This window comes from Saimiri boliviensis, chromosome 4 (assembly GCF_048565385.1).
Source record: "Saimiri boliviensis isolate mSaiBol1 chromosome 4, mSaiBol1.pri, whole genome shotgun sequence".
In the NCBI taxonomy this organism is placed as follows: domain Eukaryota; kingdom Metazoa; phylum Chordata; class Mammalia; order Primates; family Cebidae; genus Saimiri; species Saimiri boliviensis.
In genome coordinates, this window is record NC_133452.1 from 15,082,659 (window position 1) to 15,103,806 (window position 21,148).

The 21,148-nt window shown below is 43.7% G+C and overlaps 1 protein-coding gene across 5 annotated transcripts in view; it reads right to left on the bottom strand.

Moving 5' to 3' along the window:
* TIAM2 (TIAM Rac1 associated GEF 2) overlaps positions 1–21,148 on the bottom strand; it is a 268,861-nt gene that overhangs the window by 176,883 nt on the left and 70,830 nt on the right. The window lies entirely within an intron of this gene.

Consider the following 21,148-nt stretch of genomic DNA (forward strand, 5'->3'; position numbering starts at 1 on the left):
ATGGAGAGACAGATGGATGGATGGATGGATGGATGGATGGACTGACAGATGGATGGACAGATGGACTGACCAACTGATAGAGCAAGCCTCCTGTGACCAAGCCACTACTCCAGATGCTAGAAATAAAGCAGTGAATAAAGAAAATCTCTGCTCTCACTGAGCTTCATTCAAATAGAAGCAGTTCAGTAAATAAATAAGAAAAATATCCTAGAGCGATACAGGCAATGCAGAGTCAATTGGGCAATGACATAGAGAGTGACAAGTGGCTAAATTAAATCAGAAGATTAGGAATAGGCTCTCTGAAATGACAACTAGCCTGAAATCTGAAGGGTATTTGAACTTAGGGAAATGATCCCCCGGGCAGAGGGACCAGCTAAGAACCAGCATGTCTTGAACCATTATGATGGATTCTGGAGCGGAACCCAAGTGAGTAGTGCCAAAGGATTAGAATTTCATAATGTATTAAACAGGTGAGGCCAGTCATATTGGCTCACATCTGTAATCCCAACACTTTGAGAGGCGAGGTGGATGGATCGCTTAAGGTCAGGAGTTCAAGACCACCCTGGCCAATATGGTGAAACCATGTCTCTACTAAAAATATAAAAATTAGCCAGGTGTGGTGGTTCATGCCTGTAGTCCCTGCTACTTCAGAGGCTGAGGCTGGAGAATTGCTTGAACCCAGGAGGTGGATGTTGCAGTGAGCTGAGATAGTGCCACTGCACCCCAGCCTAGACAACAGAGTGGGACTCTGTCTCAAGAAAAAAAAAAATAGGTGGTTTCTGGGTCCTCTCCTATTATGGAGAATAGTAATACTTTCTTCCTGTATCTGATATGCTGCCTGGTGATACATTAAAATTCATGGTCCACTAGCCAACACTTCAGAAAGCACCTTTTTTTCACTGTTTAAAATGTGAAACAACTGCTTTCGGAGTGAGACTTACTTATCTTTTTAGAAGGCATGATATTACCTCTGTGATGTCCACAAGACACGATATTACGGCAATAACCCTGTGCCATTAACCCAGAATTCAGTCCTTGATAAAGAATGCAGACTTTAGGGCAGGGAGGTCCAATCTTTTGGCTTCCCTGAGTCACATTGGAAGAAAAATTGTCCTGGGTGCCACCTAAAATATATTAACACTAACGATAGCTTATGAGCTTAAAAAAAATTGCAATAAGAAGTCTAATACATGTCTAAAGAAATGTTACGAATTTGTGTTGAGCTGCATTCAATGCCATCCTGGGCCACAGATGCCCCACAGATCATGGGCTGGACAAGCTTGCTTTAGAGCAAGGGGACTGAGATTGGAGTTCAAACCCCAGTCACTCTGTGACCAGCTGAGTGAGCTCAGCCCAGTTATTTAGATTGCCTGAGCCTCTGGTTTCTTAAACCATAAAACGAAAATATGATCTGCCTTACAAGGTTATTCTAACTATTTAATGAAATAATGCACATAAAATAATAAATTGGTTGAAACATGTGACATACTCAAAGTGGCAATAAACCACAACTAGACTTTCATAGTAAATAGTCACTATCGAGAAAGGTTTGACTATCACAATGACTCATACTATAGAAATACACCTATGTAACTGGCAATAGTAAAAAGAACAATTTTCACTTATTAGATTATAGGATATCAGGATTGGGGTGGACCTTTTGAAACCCACCCATTTCCTTCATTCTATAGATGAGACTGTAAAACTCAAACAGGTAGTGTGATCCGCCCAAGGTGACATAATTAGTTCAGAGAATTATTTTCGGAAATGTGTTATATCTGGTGAAGAATGCTTGCCTCACAGAATAAATTCCATATTGATTTTTAAAATTTTAATTCACTTTGTCATTAACCCAGTATGGACAAAACATTTATTTTATTTTATTATTTTATTTTTTGAGACGGAGTCTTGCTCTATCACCCAGGCTGGAGTGTAATGGCATGATCTCTGCTAACTGCAACCTCCACCTCCTGGGTTCAAGCAATTCTCCTGCCTCATCTTCCCAAGTAGCTGGGATTACAGGTGCCCACCACCATGCTCGGCTAGGTTTTGTATTTCTAGTAGAGACAGGGTTTCACCATGTTGGCCAGGCTAGTCCCGAACTCCTGACCTGAAGTGATCCACCCACCTCAGCCTCCCAAAGTGCTGGGGCTACAGGTATGAGCCACTGCACCCAGTTGAAAAAAATATTTTTAAATGATAAGAATAGAAAACTGAATCAAGCTTCACTGGAATCTGTCTAAACACATCACACTGACAATCTTTAAAAACCAAAAATTGTGATCTTTTACTGATGGCCTCATAAATAATTATTTGCTAACTGAAAACTATAAGATATAAGATCTGCCATATTTTAACATTTCCAGTGAGAGTAATGTTGGATCTCAAGCATCTGTTATATGACAGAACTTTCCACATATTAATGAATGTGACTATTTTTTTAATTTCTATGCCATTGTATATACTTTTCCCTACAGGGACTGTCTCCCTGGAGAACACCTAATTACCCTTCAAGACCAAGCTTAAGTGTCTCTTCCTCTGATCAGCTACCTTGCTACCCCAAAATTCACAGGGCTATTGCTCCCTCACCACTTTATCTGATATAAGCAATTGCCTCACAAGTATTTCTTTTTCAGTCATCTGTCTCCTTTACTAAAATTCACTTATCTTTCTCCTTTACTAGAACTGTTTTGAAAAGGAAGTACTTTGTTTCCCTGGTGTCTGACACAATTCCTTACTCCTGGGTGCTTCATAAACGTGTTCATGAAATAACTGACTCATCAAATTGCTAATACAACATGATTTAGCTGTGGCTTGGCTTGCTTTTCCATCATATCACCAAGACCTGAGTTAAAGAGGAAGCTGCAGTTTAACTGCTGGTCATTTTGGTGAGGTTTTGTTGTTGTTGTTGTTTCTGTTTTTAGTTTTGTTTGTTTGTTTTGAGACAGAGTCTTGCTCTGTTGCCCAGGCTGGAATACAGTGGTGCGATCTCAGCTTGCTGCAACCTCTGCCTCCCAGGTTTAACCAATTCTCCTGCCTTAGCCTCCCAAGTAACTGGGATTACAGGAACCCACCACCACACTCATCTAATTCTTGTATTTTTAGTAGAGATGTGGTTTTGCCATGTTGACTGGGCTGGTCTCGAACTCCTGACCTCAGGTGATCCACCCACCTTGGCCTTCCAAGGTGCTAGGATTATAGGTGTGAGCCACTGCACCTAGCCAACTACTGGTCATTTTGGATTGAAACGATTTTAAGCAGGATTATAGAACATTTAAGCTTACAGCACATCAACTTCATCCCTATTCACTTTGCAGATGAAGAAAATGAAGTCCAGTAAAGATCAACTAGACCTGTCACGTACAGAGTGGGCCAGAACTAAGAGAAGAACTAAGATCTCCAAACAGCTACATCAGTTCTGTTTCCAGTGTGACAAATTACTGGTTCCAGGAATGCTCTTCCTTGGATCCCAGCACCTTCCCCATGACCTCCTCCACTTTCCTTATGTACACCAGTGCCACGTGAACAATGAACCTTCACTGAGCTGGACTGCAATCCAGAAAGCTACTTTTCTTTCAACAGTGGAGACTGGGCTTCACTGCCAGTCAAGGTCCTGCTTTAGGGAGAAGTAGCAGTGGGCTAGGACTGCAATATCTCATGACCACAGAAACATCAAATAGGGTCCCTTGGGCATGTGAGCCTATGAGATCCGAGGTGGTGCTAGGTAAACTATATCTATAATAAAACTCAAGTGATGCTATGCTTTTGCTTACACAAAGAGTGTGTGTATCTCTCACAGCACATAGGTGCCATGTGTGGACAGAGTCATCAATCAACAGGCTTCACTCATGCTTTTATCAGCATAAAAACCAGCCAGTTCTGCAGCCTTGGAGCTGTCTGCTTGTACCATGACATCAGTGTAATTTAATTGAACATGAATACACCTTACATTCTTTTCCCTTGAGCCTTGCGACGAAAAGTGATTATGTTTTCACAGTGCTAGGGATTCTGCCCCATGCCCAACTGAAAGGCTGAATATGATCCGGACCTTCAACTAGATCACAAAGTTTTGCTTTTTTTTTTTTTAAGGCCACATCTAAGAAATACTACATAATTAAGCAATCTAGAAGCCTACCGCCAAGAACTGGGTGAAGTTCAGAGTGCTCAGAGTTTATAAAACTTTCACTGCCAGGTGACCCAGTGTGCAAGCCCACAGCACTCAGCACAACTGTCAATGCAGATCAATGAGAAACAGCGGGAAAGGAAAGAGAAAGCTACCACTCACCCTGTGCCCTTCAAACACACCTCCCACAAGCACCCTAAGTAGATTGCGTTTGTTACTAGAAATTTTCTCTCAATTTATATCTTCTTTGTAGCCACCATCTCCCTGAATTTAAAAAATGTTTTAAAGTTGCTGGGTTTATTTTAGCCTCATTATCAGCTGGGCAGCTTATCAATTCAGAGATTCAACTCAATGTCTGTAGTAAAACAATACAGAAGGTGGGATGTTTTCCAGGCCTGGGAGTGAGAAACGCAACTCCCATCTCCCTTAACCCCTCCTATGACCCAGGTTTGGAGGATCCAACGGGGCCCTCCGGAGTCTCCGTTTACAGGTGGATTACTTATTATCTCAGGCACCCAGGGCCCTTAGAGAGTTCAGACATAATGAACAAACCATTCTGGGGCTCTTATTCCAAGGCATTAGGTAAGACTACATCATGATGTGTCGTATGCCTTAAATAACAATTTTCACCAGCCTCTCACATCCACACTAATGCACTGTTCATGCACAAAGCACTAATAGAATCAGATGCTGCGCTCGACAAAGGAAAATTGTAGAGTTACCCAGTAGACTATAGAATGTGAGAGAAGCTGCCATTCATGACAAAAGGATGACTAATTACAATGAAAACAGCAAGTTTCAGTCTATCCTCCCCAAAGGACAGACTTCTATACACATGGAGCACAGTATTTACTGTGTACTGTAAGCCAAGTTACAAATAGGCCCTTGTTATTTATAAGGCAGCCCATGTGAAACACCAAAAAAAAAAAAAAAAAAAAAAACAATGACCCACTCGAAGGTATATCCATTTTGTTCACTCTTCTCCCCAGGCTGGTGGTCATAGCAGCCAATTTGGCTTCTGTTTAGAGTTAAGTCTTTCCTGGGAGTCCCACAAGGGTTCATGTATCCAGTGACAAAATTCAAGGATACAAAACAAAAGTTAGCACAATTTTTGAGTTAAGTTAGCACAATTTTTGAGTTAAGTACTTTTTTTTTTTTTTTTTTTTTTTTTGATACACAGTCTTGCTCTGTCCCCAGGCTGGAGTGCAGTGGCACTATCTGGGCTCACTGCAACCTCTGCCTCCCAGGTTCAAGGGATTCTCCTACCTCAGACTCCTGAGTAGCCGGGACTATAGGCACATGCCACCACATCCAGCTACTTTTGGTATTTTTAGTAGAGATGGGGTTTCATCCTGTTGGCCAGGATGGTCTCTCTCTTCAACAGGCAAAATGCCCACTTTAACAGCTAAAGGAACTACCAAAAGACATGATATCCATCCATTCCTGTATAGTTAGTTTTTAGAGATGGGGTCTTGTTCTGTTGCTGAGGCTGCAGTGCAGTGGCATGATCATGGGTCACTGCAGCCTCTCCCTCCCAGACTTAAGCAATCCTCCCACTTCTGAGTAGCTGAGACAATAGGTATGTACCACCACACCTGCCTCATTTTTTGATTTTGTATAGGGACAAGGTCTCAGCATATCACCCAGGCTGGTCTGGAATTCTTGGTCTCAAGTGATCCTCCCACCTCAGCCTCCCGAAGTGATAGGATTATAGGTGTGAGCCACTGTGCCTGGCCTATTTGTACAATATTATCCTTCTCTTTACCCCATCCTTAGATTGAGCAAAGTGCTTCTTTTCAGTACTGAGGCAACGTAGGGATGAAAGAGGTAAATAAATAAAATCAAACGGGGGACCACTGAATAACTCCTAAGGCAGAAGATTGAATCCCTCTTGTAGGGTAGCTGCTACTTGTATTTTTGTTCTCAATTAAGCCACCTTGTTCTTTTTTCTTTTCTTTTCTTTTCTTTTCTTTGAGACAGAGTGTCACTCTGTCACCCAGGCTGGAGCTGGAGTAAGTGGCACCATCTTGGCTCACTGCAACCTCTGCCTTCTGGGTTCAACAGCTAATGAAAAAGGTTGCTTGGGCAGGGCGTGGTGGCTCACACCTATAATCCCAGCACTTTGGGAGGCTGAGGCGGGCGGATCACAAGGTCAGGAGTTCAGGACCAGCCTGACCAATACAATGAAATCCCATCTCTACCAAAAATACAAAAAAATTAGCTGAGCATGGTGGCACACACCTGTAGTCCCAGCTACTCAGGACGCTGAGGCAAGAGAATCAGTTGAACCCAGGAGGCAGAGGTTGCAGTGAGCCAAGATGGTGCCACTGCACTCCAGCCTGGGTGACAGAGCGAGACTCTGTCTCAAAAAAAAAAAAAAAAAAAAAAAAAAAAAAAAAAAAAAAAAAAAAACAGAAAGAAAAGAAAAGAAAAAGGTGGCTTGATCAAGAAGAAAAATACAAGCAGCTGCTACCCTACCAGAGGGATTCAAGTGCTCCATAAGGGAAAGTCAGGGGGGCAAAAAATGAGAGGATCTACTGACCTGACAACAGGAAAGAAACATTCATGCATCACTTGAAAGGACAAGCACCAAACAAATCCCTCAATCACTTTTGTAGCCGGCAGTGTGTTCAAACCTTCCGTGGAGTCCGAGCCATCGCTATGCAACTGTGGGTTAAACAGTCCTCAACAAGCAGCTGTAGAGTGAGTGGCTTTCAGGGACCCTCTGCCTGCCTGGGCTTTGTGTGAATGTGCCTAGAAGTTAACCACGGCTGGACAGGGACTCCCATCTTTGTCTCAGGGCTCAGTTGACTGAGCCAGGAGCATTTTCCCAAGGGTAACTTTACCTCATTCCAAGACTAAACATAATTTCTCAAAAGTGGCATTTTAAGGGGGGGAAAAAACTGTGGCTTTTTTTTCCAGAAGACTCATTTACCATAACGGCAGTGTGACCAATGATCCCTTTCACAGTGACTTAAAAGTAAATAACTGTTGAATGACTGTAAGTACACAGGGGAGAATGAGTGAATCAGTGAAGGAAGAAACAAATGCATGAGCAAATGGAGATGCCAGTCATTTCTACGGTCACAGAATCCCTGGACTTAAGCAGAATCTGGAGAAATCTGTTCTCGAAGGCTCTAACGCGAAAGGCTGCCACAAATGACACCAAGTGTGGCTAAAATATTTTACCTCCCTGATTTTTCAAAGCTGTCACACTTTTCCTTCCTGTAGACAAAGCAAAAGCGAATGACCCACTGAACAAAGAACTATTTCCGGACCGGCCCCCTCTCTGTGGACCTCCAGGAAACAATGATTCCAGCGGCATGAGCTTAGCCGAGAAAGTGAATGCTACAGATCTCACCAGAGAATAATCGAGCTCATCCCAGGCAAGGTACATTTCAGGCTCTGCTTCAACTGTCACCCTGCCCTCTGGGGACATCTTACAGGACTGGGGATGTTGGTTAGAATGAGAAACACTATTTCCGATGCTATTTTATAGCAACATACTAATGGTACTTTAATCTCAGGTAACTTAAAAGGTACCATCCTTGACCAGGCACTTGAAGATGCCATGTTGCTTTACCTAAATTTCTGTCTGAAGCCAAATATCTCAGAAAAAGAAAATCCGTGGTTATACACCTGGCCCACAAAATGTAGTTCTGTAATAAATTCTCTCTTAAGCACTCTCCATGTTTTAATTTCCTCCCACTGGCAAACAGTCCAAGGGAGATAAAGGTACTAGCCCACGGAGAAGGTCCTCATGATACCTGTGTCAGAGGTATGGACATCAGAGATAAGGTTTTGAACAACACTATCAAGGATAAAGCTGACAGCTGCAGGACAGATAACATGCCTCTCTGGAAAGTGAGAAAAACAGTTGACAGAGGCCTACTTTGGGTTTCGATTCATCAATTAATTCTGTTGAAAGGAACACATGAGAGTTTCCAGGGGTCACAGAGCTGTTCTGTTTCATTCTACCATTATCAGAATGATCCAAGCAGCAAATCCACATTCCAAACTTTTTGGGTTTTTTGGTTTTGTTTTTGTTTTTTTGAGACAGAGTCTGGCTCTGTTACCCAGGCTGGAGTACAATGGTGCAGTCTTGGCTCACTGCAACCTCTGCCTCCCAGGTTCAAGCAATGCTCCTGCCTCAGCCTCCTGAGTAGCTGGGATTACAGACATGTGCCACCACGCCCAACGAATTTTTTTTATTTTTAGTAGAAATGGGGTTTTATCATGTTGGCCAGGCTGGTCTCAAACTCCCAACCTCAAGTGATCCACCTGCCTACACCTCCCAAAGTGCTGGGATTACAGGCATGAGACACCATGCCTGGCCTCTATCAGAAATTTTTTGAACAAAGTAAATGCTAGGATCCATAAAGAGTCAGCTCCAAGTTTCACAAGATGAACGTCTGAATCCCCAGCTGTACCGACTATAGCTGACAAATCACTCATTTCACATGCAGTCACATTTGTCCCAATTTCTAGCAAGGCTGGTGTGCTAGGCACTGTGCATGAATTACACAAGGAGGAATCAGGCACAGCACCAGCTCTCAAAGGACCTAGAGCCAAAGGGGAGAAAAGTCAGCAAAGACATCTGACAAACTCAATAAAGAGGCAAGAAAAACTGGCCATCTGGGTCCAGGCGAGGTGGCTCATACCTGTAATCCCGGCGCTTTGGGAGGCTGAGGCAGGCAGATCACCTGAGGTCAGGAGTTTGAAACCAGCCTGGCCAACATAGTGAAACCCCATCTCTACTAAAAACACAAAACTTATCTGGGTGTGGTGGCAGGTGTCTGTAATCCCAGCTACTCGGGGGGCTGAGGCAGGAGAATCGCTTGATTGGGAGGAGGAGGAGGTTGTAGTGAGGAGGAGGAGGTTGTAGTGAGCCGAGATTGCACCACTGCACTCCATCCTGGACAACAGAGCAAGACTCTGTCTCAAAAGAAACAAACGACAACAACAAAAAATAAACTGGTCATCCAAAATGAGGGCAAGAAACTATCCATGGTTTACAAAAAATAAACAAAAAACACCAAAAAACACAACAAAATCCATTCTATTTATCTGAAACAAGATTTCCAGCAGCAATTCCCACTAAGATCATCCAGTCAAACCAGAGGAAAATGTATTTCGGATCCAGCTTAAAGGAAGAAGCAAATAAAACACACCTCATGGAGAACACTGACTTCTGTAATGAAACGAACTTCAGAACTTCAAAAAGGATTTGGAGAGGGTGTGGACTCTCCTTCTAGAGAGATAAAGGCAGATGCTGCACCCATGAAATGAGGGCAGGCTGGGAGCAGAAAAGACTGCCTGCCAGAGCCTGTTAGGATCACGGAGCGCGGGGGCGCCTCTCCCGGGTGGGGGTTCACGCAGGGGCAGGGTGATGACAGGGCAGAGCTGGAAAGCCTGACCCGGCCTTGAAGAATGTGTCCGACTTGGGCATGAGGAGCCAGGGAGGCCCTGATCTCCATAAGGAGGACAGCATGGGTAAGAAGACAAAGAAACAGGAAGCCTGAAACCACAAAAGACACAGGGAAGTCTGATGGTCCCATGCGTGACATGAGTACAAGGAGAAAAGCAGATCAGGATGCCTCACGCTGGCAGCTACTAAAGTCCAAGCTGTCACTTGGGCTTTATTCATTAAACTCAGGGCTGGGTGCAGTGGTTCACACCTATAATCCCAGCACTTTTGGAGGCCTAGGCAGGCAGATGGCTTGAGTTCAGGAGTTCATGAGCAGCCTGGGCAAGATGGTAAAACCCCATCTCCACAAAAAGTAAAAAAAAAAATCACCAAACGTGGTGGCATGTGCCCACAGTCCTCGGTACTTGGGAGGCTGAGGTGGGAAGATCACTTGAGCCCAGGAGAGCTGTTACTGACTGCACCACTGCACTCCAGCCTGGGTGATACAGTGAGACCCTGTCTCAAAAAAAAAAAAAAATTAAAAAGTCAACGTAAAAAGCAGAAGTCAGAGGTCAGCAATCAATGAGCCCCTCCCACAACACTAGACTATCCCCATTAATCAATATTGAACAAGGATTACTTGCAAAGCAGTTACATGTTACATTGTTACTTGTTAAATCCTGGAGTGTGTTTTCCAAGTAGAAAGAACTCATTCATAAGAATGCCAGCCACATGAATCAACAGGCCAGTGACGTGCTAAGGGCAAACCCCAGATCTGCCACTTGGTAGGGTTTGGGTCACTTACCTGTCTCTCTACAACTAATTTCCCCTATGCGAAATGAAAACAACTATCCCACCCTCCAGGATTTCTGTGAAAACAAAATGAGCGAATATCGTTCAATTACCTGACACAGTGCCCTGTGACAAGTTAATAAAGTTAAATAATAAATGTTAGTTCTCTCCTCCTGTCCTAGTTTCTGTTGCCATGAAATGCAGGCTTTCTTCCATAGTAAGCAGCACTAATAAAAACTTCGAATTATTTTTAACAAGCTCAAGACTAACAAGATGACTCAGTAATACCAAGGCCAGGCCTAAATGTCCGTTACTAACAAATACTAAAGCCTTTTATAAAAAAATATTTCTCTAGGAACTGAGTAAGCGGGTAAATTAAATTGTACATCAACGGGAAAACTGAGAAGCCCGCACAATGAGAAGTAGATTCTTCTCATTGTTGTGCTTCAATATCTATAGCAATATTCTAAAAATATTTTCACAGTATTCTAAAATCAACAGCAATTACATTATTTAGGGCATTGAGGCTTCCTCCAACCCCAGACTAGCACGGATCCTTCTGAATGGTCAGGTAGTCATAGGTCCTCTTCTGAGCGGAGCCTGAGGCTAAGCATATAGGGTTGTTGTTCTTTAAAAAAAAAAAAAAAAAAAAAAAATACCTGTCAATAAAAAGAGTAGTGGGCACGCTTTAGGGGTTTATAGAATAAACAGCCCAATGTACAATAAACTATGGGAATTATTGATAAATGAGCATAAGTTATAACAAATGTATTCCTAAACTTTATATATGTGAAATAAAAAGAATTTCTAGAAAAGGGTACAAATTTCAGCCAGGCGCAATGGCTCATGCCTGTAATCCCAGCACTTTGCGAGGCCAAGGTGGGTGGATCACCTGAGGTCAGGAATTCAAGACCAGCCTGGACAGCATGGCAGAACCCGTCTCTACTAAAAATATAAAAATTCGCCAGGCATGGTGGTGCACACGTGTAATCCCAGCGACTCGGGAGGCAGGAGAATCGCTTGAGCCTGGGAGGTGGAGGCTGCAGTGGGCCACAATCATGCCCCACCGCACTCCAGCCTGGGTGGCAGAGCGAGACCCCGTCTCAAAATAAAGGAAGAAAAGGACACGGATTTCAAACACTGAGTAGCAGGGAGGGGACCAAGGGTTTACCTACGTGACATTTTCAGGATTTTGCTGTTCTTGTGGCTGTCCCCCAGCAACCAATCCCCACCTCTCTCAGTAAACAAATTAGAAAGTCCATCCCAATTAGCATTAAATTACAATTACTAGGCCTAAATTCTTTGGACTTGCCTAAGCCATAATCGCAGAATTTCCTTCTACTGAAAGCATTTCCGACCTTGAATTTTAATTATTTCAGCATGGAGTTAGCAACATATTTCCCATAGATATTTTATTACCTATTATTTCATGAGGATGAATAACTAAAACCTCAATGAGAAAACGACTATAGATGGCACAAGATAGGAAGAAGATGACGGTCACATTTATGGATTTTTGGAATGCCGCACAGGAATATAATTTGAGCCAAAATGTCAGGTCCTCGAGCGAATGCTCCACCCACTCCCACCTTTCAAGCCACCCCAGGAAGTTCCATCCCCCCTGCCTCATGCCCTAACCCAATTGAAGGAGCTGAAACTTTTTGAGCGCCGACATGACTCCACAAGTGGAAAATTCTGCACGTGACCTCGTGAGACAGGTCGCAGTCAAAACGCAGACGCTTCTAGTCAAAACACAGCGTCGCAGGTGGAGACTGAAAATTTGCTGTGTCTGCTGTTGCCGTGGTTTAACAGCTGATCTGGGTATTCTGGTGATGCTACGCTATTGCTTCGCTACACATTATTTTTCCAGTGTATTGTTAGTATGTCATATGAATAAACGTAAGAAAATGATCCCTTATTGGTAATCATATGAATTAAGGAATAATGGTGATAGTAAGCAACCATGGATTGTTCAATGTACGTGAACTTTGTTTTCACGCAGAAAATTATTTCAAATATTATACAAAATTACCTTCAGGCTATGCGTATAAGGTATGTTTGAAACATAAATAAATTTCCAGTCTAGACTTGGGTAACATCCCCAGGACATCTCATTATGTATATGCAAACATTCAAAAATCTGAATAATTTAAAATCTGCCAAGCAATTCAGATAAGAAATCTTCAACCTGCATTCTCTCCTTGTGTGTAATTACACACGAATTCTTTTTGTCAAATCTTGTTCTCACCTCATTCAGAACCCTAGGGACTCCCCAGTGGCTTCAGGAGAGGAAAACTGAAGTACAGTCACTGCGGCCCAACCCTCAAGAAAAGTAAAATAAAAACACAAGGATGACGGTTGTCTTGAAGAGTTGGTTGTTGGATTTTTCTTTTTCATTCCCAAGTAACAACACAAAAGACCAAAATTCCATTTAGTTATCATCGTCTAGCTCTAACAGACCATGCTACATTAAAAATGTTCCTATGATCATTAGCACCGTTTTGAAAACGTTCTGTACTATTAATAATTATGCAGATAATTTTTCTTTTTACTTCGTCCAACTTGAACATTTAATCCAACCTGGCCTCCCCTCATCTCCTACACTTAGTGTCTTCCCACAGTGAGGCAGTAACCTGGAGCCAGGATTGCACTCCCAGCCCACTGCCCTCTGGCCCTGTACCACGCTCTGCCACCCTGGTCTGCCCACTGTCCTTATCCAGAACTGCATCGAGACCCATTCACTGCTCACCATTCAACCAGCTGCCCCTCTGCCCTCTGACTCCCCAAGGCTGTGGTCACAAGGTGCCATCTCCACCTCTACTGACAATCCTCAGAGGTTCTAACGCTACTTCAAAGACCATTAGGATCAGCTCTGAAGACGAAACTGCATCAATGACTTTGGGAACTGACAGCCTCTTAGTCCCTTAGACAGAACATGATACACATACAAGAAAAAGCCTTCTCGATAATAATTTGGAAGAACATTTTAAATAAGCTTATCATTACAGGCCAGTTGCCGTGGCTCATACCTGAAATCCCAGCACTTTGGGAGGCCAAGGCAGGCCGATCACCTGAGGTCAGGAATTCGAGACCAACCTGGCCAACATAGTGAAATCCCATCTCTACTAAAAATACAAAAATTAGCCAGGTGTGGTGGTAGGTGCCTGTAGTCCCAGCCACTTGGGAGGCTGAGGCAGGAAAGTCACTTTAACCCAGGAGGTGGAGGTTGCAGTGAGCCGAGATTGCGCCATTGCACTCAAGCCTGGGCTACAGAGGCTTTCTACGTCTCAAAAAGAAAGAGAGAGAGAGAAAAAAAAGGCCAGGCACAGTGGCTCACACCTGTAATCTCAGCACCTTGGGAAGCTGGGGCAGGCAGGTCACCTGAGGTCAGGAGTTTGAGACCAAGACTAATATGGAGAAACCCCATCTCTACTAAAAATACAAAATTCTCCAGGCACGGTGGCACATGCTTGTAATCCCAGCCACTCAGGAGGCTGAGGCAGAAGAATCACAGGAAGAATCGCAGGAGAATCACAGAATCTCAGGAGGTTGTGTTGAGCTGAGATCACCCCATTACACTCCAGCCTGGGCAACAAGAGTGAAATGCCATCCAAAAAAAAAAAAAAAAAAAAAAGCCTATCATTGCATTAAATTCATTAAATAAAATAAATATTCTTAAATCTTACTCAGATATTTTTAAGTCATGGTGTACTATTTCACAAAGGACTTTAGAAGTTCATTAACTTGATACAGAGAAGAACTCAAAATTGTTTGTTAGGGATTTTCTTTTGCTTAGATCCCGTGTATCCATATCAACAAATCAATAATAATGTCAAGTATTGCTGAGGCCTAACAGTGCATGATTTAGGCAGGACCTGGTATCATAATGGTGTCATCCATACAGGACAGGAATTGTGGGGCATCTGGGTTGAGATCACAAATCAGTGTCTTGGCTCAAGTGCTGAGTTCCCAACAAGTTGCTGTGGGCAGCCACCCTGATGTCTCTTTCCATCCAAACAAACATTGCATTTTCCACCTACCCGCCTCAAAGGGATTTTGTGGGGATTACTAGTGTCTAAAAGATCTTTCATCTTTGAGATGAAAGGTGCTAATGAGTATTATGTAGAGAAGTACTCCCACTCTGCCCAACGGGAAGGTCCCAAACTCTTCTTGTAAGGGTGTCTACTGCAGGTAGGAAAATGTTACGTTTGAAGTAGAAATCATAATAGACATTTAATTATAAGGAAGTGGGGCAACTTGCTGTTAAGCAGATACCAGAGACTCTTAGATTCTTTTTTTTTTTTTATTTTTTTTCTCAGCTGCTGTGGTGGGTGTGGCCTGGAGCCTCACTTTCTTGCTCCGTAAGTCCAGGTTAGGCACCCAAAGCCACCATGAGAAGCAGGGTTTGTAATGAGAGGAAATGGAACCGAAATGGAAACATCTGTATAATATCACAATTACATAAAGTAGGACTTGTCTATGGACACAGGCCCTTCTATAAAAGTACTCAGTCAATTTGGCCGGGCGTGGTGGTTCACACCTGTAATCCCAGCACTTTGGGAAGCCAAGATGATCACAAGGTCAGGAGTTCAAGACCAGCCTGGCCAACATGGTGAAACCCCCGTCTCTACTACAAATACAAAAAGTATCCGGTGTGGTAGTGCACACCTGTAATCCCAGCTACTTGAGAGGCTCAGGCACAAGAATCGCTTGAACCCAGGAGGCGGAAGTTGCAGTGAGTCGAGATCGCACTATTGCACTCCAGTCTGGGTGGCAGAACAAGCCTCAGTCTCAAGAAAAAAAAAGTATTTCATCAATCTGAAGCAAGAAAAGCACCAGGCACAGCAAAAAAATGAATAATTCTTTATGAAGTCCTTTAATCTCTAACCTTTAACAACATATCCTAGGCCTGATGAACACCAATTTATAAGTGGTCTCTAAAAGTAAACGAAGTTCGTTCTTAATAGCAAATGTGGATTTTAACTGTGCTAACTATAGACTACAGTTTTTCTTTAGTAACATTTTTCATTCATCACACAATCCAAAATAAGGCCAAACCCTCGATGCAGCTTCTCCAGACTCCAGCCTCTGCTGCTTCCGTGGCTGCCTGGTGGTTCTCTGCCTCACAACTGACCCCAGCCTCCTTCCTGAACTCCTCCCTCTGCGCCCACCTCCTGGGATGGGCCAGCGTTTCTCAGTGCTCCAGGCTTGGTTCTGGTCTCTGTGTCTTCCAGGGTGACATCACGGCTTTCACTATCATTGACAACAACCAAGGCTCTATTTCTTCTGAGTTTCAGACCTGCTCTTATCCATCTACCAGATGTGTCACCTCAAAAATCAACACGACCCAAACTCTTTATTCTTTTTCAACCCTACCCTAAGCCTTTATCACCTGCCCCCTCTTTCTGTGCACCCAAACCAGGATAATGGCACCTCCGTCCAGCCGCGCTGGTAAGATAGGAACCCATCAATTACCCTAGGCTTGATTCCCCTTTCTCATCAAGCACACAGAAAGGGTCATCGAATCCTCTGGCGTGTACTTCCTAAGTAACTCTAACGTGTGCCTCCCTCTCCTTTGCTGACCCAGCCTGATGTCTCTGTTGTTTCCTACTGGAGGATTTCCAGCCCTTTCTCTCTCTACAAATCTCTTCTCCACACAGCAACCAGGGGAAAATTCTAAAACACCAACTTGATCCTGTTATGCTCCACTTTGAAACCTTTCCACATCATCCATCCCTCACAATGAATACTTCTTTGCACGACACACAAAACTCGACTCACCTTTCCAGCTCCAGTCCTCCCAGCCACCAATGTAAATTCCTTGTAGCCCACATGAAACCACAGGCCCCAAATGCCTCCAAGCCTTCAATCCTGGCTAACACGCTCCCCTCTGCTTTAGCACCTTGACAAATTTCTCCTCGTTCTCAAGAGCAACTTAAGACGTCTTCCCTAACAGCACATAACAGGGACAATAATTCTCTACTTTCAGGTGTATCACTGCATCTTGCACAAATCTCTGTTCAAGCACTTACCATGCTAGGCAGGAAGTATTCATTTGCACGTGCATCTGTTTCACTGGGACCTAAGCTCTGTTCAATGCGTCTTTGCTCAGCACTGCCTTATGCGGGGCATAGTAAAGAATATATGGTCAGGCACCGTGGCTCACACCTATAATCCCAGCACTTTGGGAGGCCAAGGTGGATGGATCACGAAGTCAGGAGATCGAGACCATCCTGGCTAACACGGTGAAACCCCATCTCTACTAAAAATACAAAAAATTAGCCGGTCATGGTGGCATGAGCCTGTAGCAAAAGCTACTCAGGAGGCTGAGGCAGGAGAATCACTTGAACTCGAGCCGAGAATGCGCCACCGCATTCCAGCCTGGGTGACAGCGTGAGACTTTGTCTCAAAAAAAAAAAAAAAAAAAAAAAAAAAAATATATATATATATATATATATATATATATATATATATGAATACTGAGTATTGAATAACGACTTAGTAAACAAATACAAGTTCCAGCACATGGCATCTTAATGTTTAATAAATCCACCCTAAAATGCTGCTTCCACTTTCTTCCCATCATCCATAAATTCCAAGTTATATCAAGTTCAGGTGTTCTCTGATCTTGATGAAGATCCACGGAGACATGTTCCAAAGCTGTCTGGAAAGCCGACGCATAACCATTCATTTCTATGACATGTAAACATACCTGTCTATAAATATTTATTATTTTTTTCTTTTTCTGGATACAGACTCTCATCTCTGTTGCGTAAGCTTGAGTGCAGTGGTGCGATCATGGCTCACTGCAACCTCTGCGTCTTGGGCTAAAGCCATCCTCCCACCTCAGCCTTCCAAGTTGCTGGGACTACAGGCATGCACCACTGTGTCTCACTAATTTTTTTCATGAGTAGTAGAGATAGGGTTTTGCCATGTTGCCCAGGCTGGTCTCGAACTCCTTGACTTCCCAAAGAGTTCCTCAAACTACCTTGACTTCCCAAAGAGCTGGGATTACAGGTGTGAGCCACCATGCCTGGCCTAAAAAATATTTCTTTTAGTACATTCAAAACCCAAGCTGAGTTACTGAGGTCAGTCATGGAGTCACACGGAAAAAAAAAAAAAAAAGAGCTTTTTGGGAACTAAATCTCTACCCCTACTTCAGGGTATCACCAACCTACCATAAATTTTCCCTTAAAGGACTAAGATCATCAATTTACAGCAATGTTTTCAAGGCCTTTTACCCCTTCATTATTAATCATTACTGTGTTTAACTCATCATAAGGAAAATTCCTGAGGAACTGCCTTAAACTCAGGAAAGATAACTTACTAGAAATAAAATTTTAATGAATACTGACAACATGGTGTAGGATTAAAAGAAAACAGCCAAAGTAAATCAAATTTCAGCTTCAAAAAGAAACGTCAGGGCTGGGCGCGGTGGCTGATGCCTGTAATCCCAACACTTTAGGGGGCTGAGGCGGATGGATCACCTGAGGTCCGGAGATCGAGACCAGCCTGGCCAAAATGGTGAAACCCTATCTCTGCTAAAAATACAAAAATTAGCTGGGCACAGTGGTGGGTGCCTGTAATCCCAGCTATTCAGGAGGCTGAAGCCAGAGAATCGCTTGACTCCTGGACATTGCAGTGAGCTGAGATCACGCCACTGCACTCCGGCTTGGGTGACAGAAGAAGACTCCATCTCAAAAAAACAAATACAAAACAAAAAAAGAGAAATGTCTGTGCAGATAGCACATTCCAAAGCCAGACAATACACAGGGAGGCAGAAGTCGTGGCACAGTTAGAGAACAGCATGACAGCTTATTTCCTCAGTACCTCTACTGTTTCCATTTTCTTTACTTAAAGGGTAGGAAGCTACGTACTGACTCAAATCTGCCGACAAAGCAAATCATCTGAATTTGTTTTCATTTTTCTAATATATTTTAGCCGCTATGCAAAATATACATGTAATGTTAGATACTCTACTAAAATTACTGTATATAATGATCAACCTTTTCCTATTATTTTACAGTAGTAATTTCTTATGCCTACTTCTTATTTTGGTGCCCACCTTCAAACAGATACGGATGACTAAATTTCACCTAGATTACACGCGAACATATGCTGCTTTCAGAGCATCTTTGACAACAGTTTCTCCAAAGGCGTGCCATGAATGAAACCCTGGTGGTTCTTTCATTCAGCTTAAATCAAACAATGGAAAATCAACTATAAAGTTTACTAACAGGCTGGGCATGGTAGCTCACTCCTGTAACCTCACCACTTTGGGAGGCTGGGGTGGGAGGATCGCTTGAGCCCTGGAGTTCAAGATCAGCCTGGGACACATGGTGAAACCTCGTCTCTACTAAAATACAAAAATTAGCCAGGCATGGTAGCACGTACCTGTAATCTCAGCTACTTGGGTAAGAGAATCACTAGAACCTGGGAGGCGGAGGTTGTAGTGAGTTGAGATTACTTCACTGCACCCCAGCCTGGGTGACAGAGCAAGACTCTGTCTCAAATGAATAAATAAATAAGTAAAATAAAAAATAAAAAAGCCATGTGTGGTGGTGCATACCTGTGGTCCTAGCTACTCGAAAGTCTGAGGTGGGAGGATCACTTGAGCCCAGGAGGCCAAGGATGCAATAAGCTGTGATTTGCACCACTGCACTCCAGCCTGGGCGATGGAGTGGCACCCTGTCTCAGCAACAACAGCAAAATTTACTAACAGCCTCCAGGGGCTATAAAAGGTGATAAGATACTAAGCAGCATCTCTTCACTCAGAATTTCCTGAAGAAGGAAACGGATTTAAAATAGAATACCTAGCCTAGGCAACATAGCGAGATCCCATCTCAAAAATACAAATAAATAAACGATGGCAGCGTGAAAAGTAAAATGTTATTCAAAACCAAAACTACCAGCACTTTGGAAGGCAAAGGCAGGCAGATCACCTGAGGTCAGGAGTTCAAGACCAGCCTGGCCAACATAGTAAAACCTCATCTCTACAAAAAAAAACAAAAATTAGCCAGGCATAATGGTGGGTACCTATAATCCCAGCTACTCAGGAGGCTGAGACAGGAGAATTGCTTGAACCCGGGAGGTGTAGTTTGCAGTGAGCCAGAGATTGCAATGAGACGAGGCTAAGCCATCGCACTCCAGCCTGGGTGACAGAGGAGACTCCATCTCAAAAAAACAAAACAAAAACCCAAAACTAACGGTAACCACTTCTGTCTCCTAAAGAGGAAGTACAATTTGCAGTGTGGAGAGAGAAATCTCTGTACTTCTCCTTTTCATCTATAGAGATCAATAAAAGATGGAGAAAGGAAAAGACAGAAATTTCAAAGCCTTTCCCAGATATTCCAGGCACTTAAGGGGTGGGTAGAGAGTCTTTTGTCTTCAGCAGTCATTAATGGGGAGGGGCTCCAGAAAGGCAGAAAGCCAGGAGACACACACTCTAAGTGTGAAGGAAGAGAGAGGCCCAGGAATATGGCCAGAGGCTGGAAACTCTGGCGCCTGTGGAAGTGACACTCCCAGCACCGCAACAGCCATGGGTCTTGAACAACTGACCGGTGTAACTGTCCATGCTCTGATGTTACACTGCTGAATATCAGCCCTTCTCCCAATTCTTAGCCTGAAACTTGACTAAGTGTAATAAAAATAGCAACACACATATGTGTGGTTGGATGGAAAAGAAAACATAAATTAAAAAACAAGGAAAAGGCCGGGTGTGGTCATGCATGCCTGTAACCCCAGCACGTTGGGAGGCCAAGACGGGTGAATCGCTTGAGCCCAGGAGTTCGGGACTAGCCTGGGCAATGTGGGAAAAGGCCGTCACTAAAAAAAATACAAAAATTAGCCAGGCATGGTGGTGCGTGCCCACAGTCCCAATACTTGGGAGTCTAAGAGGTGGGAGGACCACCTGAGCCAGGGAGGCGGAGGCTGCAGTTAGCCATGATGATGCCACTGCATTTCTGCCTGGACGACAAAGTGAGACCCTGTCTCAAAATAATTAATAATGATAATCCCTAACCTCATCTAACTAGGTTAGCACAGAGCAGACAACAGGGGCGAGGGAAGCTTAGGAGGGAGAGGAAATCAGAGTCGGTAGCGACAGCCGGGAGCAGTGGCTCACGCCTGTAATGCCTGCACTTTGGGAGGCTGAGGCAGGCGGATCTCCAGAGGTCAGGAGTTTGAGACCTGCCTAACATGGAGAAACCCCATCTCTACTAAAAAATACAAAATTAGCTGGACCTGGTGGCACACGCCTGTAATCCCAGCTACTCAGGAGGCTCAGGCCGGAGAATCACTTGAACCTTGGATGCAGAGGTTGTGGTGAGCCAAGATCACGCCATTGCACTACAGCCTGGGCCACAAGAGTGAAACTCGGACTCAAAAAAAAAAAATTTTTTTTCAGTAGGGACAAGAACTCAGAGCCAGAGTTGAATATAAGAACTCGTGCCTCCCTGTGGGAACTTTCCAGATTTCTCGGAGACATGGACCTGTTCCAGAGAAAGGGACAGGGAGCTCAAGTCAATTTTATTTAAATATCAAAGGAGAAGGAGCCCTCAGCAGACAGGTGACTCTAATAAAAAGCTGAATGTGGTAACTTAGTATAACCAACATATTATGGGAGTTGCGTGGAGCTCTCCCCCATTCGGGTGAGAAAGGTTCTAGGTAGGAGGGACAGTCACAAAAGCTTCCCCTCCACAGCCCACCAATGAATAGAAAACTAATACCCTCTGTGCCATTACAGAATGAGCTCCCCACAGCCAGGCTGGGTCTTCAGGGTCCTACGATCCTGCAACTGTGCCATAAACACACTCTTCAAGATCTTT